The sequence below is a fragment of the Prunus persica genome, chromosome G1, assembly GCF_000346465.2.
Source record: "Prunus persica cultivar Lovell chromosome G1, Prunus_persica_NCBIv2, whole genome shotgun sequence".
Taxonomy (NCBI): domain Eukaryota; kingdom Viridiplantae; phylum Streptophyta; class Magnoliopsida; order Rosales; family Rosaceae; genus Prunus; species Prunus persica.
The window spans coordinates 18,018,441-18,025,115 of record NC_034009.1 but is presented as its reverse complement, the minus strand read 5'-3'; the positions used below and the strand labels follow the sequence as shown (position 1 = coordinate 18,025,115).

The window sequence follows — 6,675 nt, the reverse complement described above, 5'->3', positions numbered from 1 at the left end:
ATGGTTTTCAGTTAGGTATAAGGGTTTCGTTTTACCCGTTTGTATGTGAAACCTATTAAAACCATGCTTTAACCTCAATCGTCCAATCTAATCCAATGATGTTCTCATATAAAATTCTCATTTAGTGTTCTCACTAGATAACTGCCCAACAAGACTCATGACATCAGAATGAACAGCAGTTCAGGCCCAGAAGTGAACTGAACTGAAGTTTAAAAAGCCCAATTAGTCATTTACTTGTGCTGCTTTCACACGAACAAACGCACAAACTAAACCTAACCTGCCAGCCGCATAAAGAGCCTCTTATCTTGGTCTATCACAAGAACGGGTTTGATATGTGATAGCAGCCCCTTTTTTTTATTTCTTACCTCTGATCTCTCTGTCTCCGAAAGCATAGATGTTGAAAATTTTCGAGATTGAAGATAACAGCCGCCGCGATCTGCAGGTGTGGAGAGACGCTGCTTCCGGAATTGTTGTTTTACGACCGGGATCGAGAGAGATTGTGCGGTGTGCTTGTTTGAATCTCTCTGTGTCTATCTTCTTGATGTTTTCGAGGGGAGCAGAGATGTCAAGTTTTTGGAGATTGAAGATAAACAGCCGCCGCGATCTGCAGGTGTGGAGAGACGCTGCTTCCTGAATTGTTATTTTACGACCAGTATCGGGAGAGATTATGTACTTTGTTGGTTAGAATCTCTCTGTCTATCTTCTTGATGTTTTCTAGGGAGCAGAGATGTCGAATTTTTGAAGGTGTGTAGAGACGCTGCGTCCGGAATTGTTATTTATCGACCGGGATCGGGAGCGATTGTGCAGTTGGTTTGTTGGCTTGAATCTCTCTGTCTATTTATTTTTGGAGATTAAACCGATCTGCTGGTTTGGAGAGACGCTGCTTCCGGAATTGTTGATTTACGACTGGGATCAAAAAAGATTGTGCCGTTTGTTGGTATGAATCTCTCTGTCTATCTTGATGTTTTCGAGGGGAGCAGAGATGTCGAATTTTTGAAGGTGTGGCGAGACGCTGCTTCCGGAATTGATCTGCAGGATCGAGAGAGATTGTGCAGTTTGTTGGTTTGAATCTCTCTCTGTGATGTCGAATTTTGGGAGGTGTAAAGAGACGCTGCTTCCGGATTCTTATTTTACGAGAGTGATTGTGCGGTTTGTTGGTTTGAATCTCTCTGTGTCTATCATCTTGATGTTTGGAGCAGAGATGTCGTTTGTTTGGTGGTGTGGAGAGACGCGGCTTCCGGAATTCTTATTTTACTGGATCGAGAGTTATTGTGCGGTTTGTTGGTTTGAATCTCTCTGTCTATCTTCTTGATGTTTTCGAGGGCCAAAGATGGCGAATTTTCGGAGATTGAAGATAAACAGCCGCCGCGATCTGCAGGTGTGTAGAGACACTGCTTCCGGAATTGTTATTTTACCGAGATAGATTGTGCGGTTTGTTGGTTTGAATCTCTCTGTCTATCTTCTCGATTTTTTGGATATTTGAGTTTGAAGATGAACAGCGGCCCCTGATCTGTAGGTGTCAAGAGGCGCAAGTGCCGCCAAATTCATGAATAAGGACTTCTGCCACCACCGCAACTGCCGCATCACCACATCTGCCGCTGCAACCCCCGCCACAAAAGCGACCGCCACCCACCACCACCACTTGAGGATGAAACTTTGGGCTCTTACTGCACATAGCCACCCAAGGGCCGGCACAGCCGCCATCTCTCCACTGTAAAACCTCCCAATACCCACATTGTGAAAAAACACCAAACCCACCCACATTGTGAAAAAACACCAAACCCATCCAAACCTATCTCTCAAACGTAAATTCCAAGGCCCAAAACCTACCCAAAAATCCGTAGACACATTCTACAAAAACACTAAACCCACCCAACAACCCATACCCACATTCTACAAAAACACTAAACTCACCCAGAAAACCCCAATGCCCAAAACCATACCCACATTCTACAAAAACACTAAACTCACCCAGAAAACCCAATGCCCAAAACCCCGAATTTACTCAAAATGCCCAATGTCACGCTATTCACCTGGTTTGTTAATCTAATGTGTATATATATATATATATATATATATATATTTTTTTTTTTAATACCAACTATTTTTCTTAATTTATCATGATTTTGGGGTGTCATTTAGGATTGCTGTGATTGAAAAAAAAGTTTTGAAATAATTTTTTCTATATTTTTTTTGCCTGGTGCCAATGCCTTGATTATCGAAGGGTTTTTGAAAAATGATTTACCTCTGTTTTAATCAACTTTTTATCTTTCTCGTAACAACTCCTTACTTTTCCCAAATCAAAATGACACCCCTTACCCTTCATAAAAGAGCATTACTCGTTGCATTACACATTGGGTCTGCTCACACTATTCAGCGGCTATCTCCTCATTGGCACTCTTCGGCGGCTATCTCCTCATTGGCACTCTTCGGCAGCTATCTCCTCCTTGCCACTCTTCGTTTCAACCCACTCTGTTAATCTGTAAGTTTAGGGTTTAGGCCCTGTAATTTTTTTTTTAAAAAAAATGAACTATCTGCCTTTTTGCGTTCTAATACCCACAACAGTAGATTTGATGAATTATCTGCATCTTTTGTCATTGGGTTCTGTTCTTTTTCAAGTTTATGTTTGTCTTAACTTTGTCATTTGGTTCCAAAAACGAATCTTGTTTCTGGGTTTAGCAGATTTTTGCCAATCTGCCTGCATTCTTGAAAATGTGGAAATTTGGAAATCGACCCATCACTGTACTTTACCTATATTCCGACTCTGTTTTTTTCTCTTGAAGTTTATGGTTTTTCATTTGGTTTCAAAAATTATAGTTTCTTGAGGATTTGTATTTCCTAATCTTCTTGTGAAATGGGTTTAAATTTGAGAAATTGGCTGTTTTTTTTGCATTCTTCTAGCTAGAAGAACAATAAATCTGATGAATTATCTGCATCATTTGTTATTGGGGCTTTGTCCTTTATGAAGTTTGTGGTTGGTTTAACTTTGTCATTCTATTTGGGGATTTGTTCCTTTTCACAATTTAACTTTAAATTTGTCATTTGGTACCAAAATTGAATCTTGTTGCCTGGGTTTATCAGTTTCCTGAAGATTTTTGTCAATCTGTATTATTTGGTTTAAAAAATTAATGTTGTCACTGGGTCTATCAGTTTCTCTAGTGATTTTTGTAATCTGTCTGCATCATTGGTTTGTGTTTCCTAACATTGTTTTGTTATAAAATCTGTATAAAATTAATGAATTACCTGCATTTTTGCTTTCTAATATCCTCCCGTTATCGAATTTTTCTCGTCTCTTTGTGTTTACAATTTCAATAATGCTAGGAACTATGATGAACTATCTGCCTTTTTGCGTTCTAATACCAACAACAGTAGATTTGATGAATTATCTGCATCATTTGTCATTGGGTTCTGTTCTTTTTCAAGTTTATGTTTGTCTTAACTTTGTCATTTGGTTCCAAAAACGAATCTTGTTTCTGGGTTTATCAGTTTCTTGAGGATTTTTGCCAATCTGCCTGCATTCTTGAAAATGTGGAAATTTGGAAATCGACCCATCACTGTACTTTACCCATATTCCGACTCTGTTTCTCTCTCTTAAAGTTTATGGTTTTTCATTTGGTTTCAAAAATTATCTTATTGCTGGGTTAATCAGTTTCTTGAGTATTTGTATTTCCTAATCTTGTGAAATGGGTTTAAATTTGAGAAATTGGCTGCTTTTTTTTTTTTTTGCATTCTTATAGCTAGAAGAACATAAAATTTGGTGAATTATCTGCATCATTTGTTATTGGGGCTTTGTCCTTTATGAAGTTTGTGGTTGGTTTAGCTTTGTCATTCTGTTTGGGGCTTTGTTCTTTTTCAAGTTTTAACTTTAAATTTGTCATTTGGTACCAAAATTGAATCTTGTTGCCTGGGCTTATCAGTTTCGTGAGGATTTTTGTCAATCTGTATTATTTGGTTTAAAAAATTAATGTTGTTGCTGGGTCTATCAGTTTCTCTAGGATTTTTGCAATATGTCTGCATCATTGGTTTGTGTTTCCTAACATTGTTTTGTTATAAAATCAGTATAAATGTAATGAATTAGCTGCTTTTTTGCTTTCTAATATCCTCCCGTTATCGAATTTATCTTGTCTCTGTGTTTACAATTTTAATAATGCTAGGAACTATGATGAACTATCTGCCTTTTTGCTTTCTAATACCCACAACAGTAGATTTGATGACTTATCTGCATCGTCTGTCATTGGGATCTGTTCTTTTTCAAGTTTATGTGTGTTTTAACTTTGTCATTTGGTTCCAAATATGAATCTTGTTTCTGGGTTTATGAGTGGAGGATTTTTGTCAATCTGCCTGCATTCTTGACAATGTGGAAATTTGGAAATCAACCCATCACAGTACTTACCAATATTCCTACTCTTTTGTTTTTCTTTTCAAGTTTATGGCTTTTCATTTGGTTTCAAAAATTAATCTTGTAGCTGGGTTAATCAATTTCTTGAGGATTTGTATTTCCTAATCTTGTTGTAAAATGTAAAATGGTTTTAAATTTGAGAAAATGGATGTGGTTTTTGCGTTCGTACTGAACACTAAATTTGGTGAATTATCTGCAGCATTTGTTATTGGGGCTTTGTTCTTTATGACATTTATGTTCGTTTTAGCTTTGTCATTCTGTTTGGGGATCTGTTCTTTTTCAAGTTTTTACTTTAAATGTCATTTGGTAACAAGATCGAAACCTGGGTTTATCAGTTTCTTTAGGATTTTTGTCAATCTGTCTGCAATATTTGGTTTCAAAAGTTAATCTTGTTGCTGGGTCTATCTGTTTCTCTAGGATTTTTGTCAATCTGACTGCTTCATTGATTTGTGTTTCCTAATACTGTTTTGTTATAAAATTGATGAAGTGCCTGCATTTTTGCCTTTAAATATCCTCCTGTTATCTAATTTTCTTGTCTCTATGTGTTTACAATTTCAATAATGCTAGGAACTATGATGAACTATCTGCCTTTTTGCGTTCTAATACCCACAACAGTAGATTTGATGAATTTCTTCATCGTTTGTCATTGGGCTCTGTTCTTTTTTAAGTTTATGTTTGTTTTAACTTTGTTTTTTGGTTCCAAAAATGAATTTTGTTTTTGAGTGTATGAGTTTCTTGAGGATTTTTGTCAATCTGCTTGCATTCTTGAAAATGTGAAAATGTGGAAATTTGCCAATATTCCGACTATGTTTTTTCCCGTCAAGTTATGGTTTTTCATTTGGTTTCAAATTTTAATCTTGTTGCTGGGTTATTCAGTTTCTTGAGAATTTGTATTTCCTATTCTTGTTGTAAAATGGTTTTAAATTTGAGAAATTGGCTGCGGTTTTTGCGTTCTTATAGCTAGAATAATATATTTGGTGAATTATGTGTAGCATTTGTTATTGGTGCTTTGTTCTTTATGAAGTTTATGGTTGTTTTAGCTTTGTCATTCTGTTTGGGGATTTTAACTTTAAATTTGTGATTTGCTACCAAAGTTGAATCTTGTTGCCGGGTTTATCAGTTTCTTTAGGATTTTTGTGAATCTGTCTGCAGTATTTGGTTTCAGAAGTTACTCTTCTTGCTGGTTCTATCAGTTTCTCTAGGATTTTGTCAAATTTGTTTGCTTCGTTGGTTTGTGTTTCCTATTATTGTTTTGTTATAAAATCTGTATAAAATTGACTAAATTACCTGCATATTTGCATAATATCCTCTGGTTATCTAATTTTTCTTGTCTGTTTACAATTTCAATAATGCTAGGAACTATGGAAATTAGTGAAGACATTGGTGATCAAAGCAATGGAAGTGGAAGTGGAGTCAACCTTGTCGAGCCCCTCAACACTTGGAAGCGGAGTTGGAGGTGACCTCTTGCCCTACTTACCACCTTCCCCTGATCACATACGAACTGTACTTGGGCACTTACAAGTTGCACTTGAGAACATACAAGCTGCACATGAACACATGCGAGATGCAGCTCTTCTTCACCAAGATGCAGCACAAGATGCAACTCTTCTTCCACAAGATATTCTAGGGCCTGCACCTTCAATTCGTCTTCAATTGCTGGTTAGGATCAGCATGTGGCCCGTGATGCTTGTTTTGATTTTTGGTTTATTATGGTGTTTCCCGCATAGCTTCAAAGACAAAAATTCAACAAGAAATTTATCACCATTTGCCCTTTCACTTTCCTTGACAGCACAAACGACGTCAACTGTGGGATACGGCGACATTGTACCCAATACTGTTTGGGGTAAAATTCTAACTTCGTTGTTGAGTTTTTTTCTTAGTGGAGTGTTGGGCTACGTGGGGGATTTATTTTTGATGACTTTATGTGATTGTTTTATCCAATTATTGGAACTTATGCTAGTTGATTGGTACATTAGTGAGCATAGGTTTAACAGTTTTGTTGGCCGGTTAGAATTGCTTGTGCCAATATTGACACCTATTTTATGTGTAGTTGTAGGTATGTTGGAGTTTCACAGACTAACAAAATTTAACTATTTGGATTGTTTGTATCTGTCTGTGGTTACTATAACAACACTTGGGTATGGGGATATTGTCATTATGTCGGAGGATGCGGTAATTTTTGCTAGTTTTTGGCTATGGTTGTCGACGATCATATACGCCAAGTGTACCTACTACTTAAGTTGTAGAATTGCAAGACGATTGGGAATAGTTTGAGG

At 36.9% G+C, this 6,675-nt stretch overlaps 1 long non-coding RNA gene across 1 annotated transcript; it reads left to right on the top strand.

Annotated features, from left to right (window-relative positions):
- LOC109950705 lies at positions 262-1,994 on the top strand. Its single transcript, XR_002273005.1, has 2 exons — positions 262-1,378; positions 1,517-1,994. It is a non-coding gene; the product is annotated as an uncharacterized LOC109950705 (long non-coding RNA).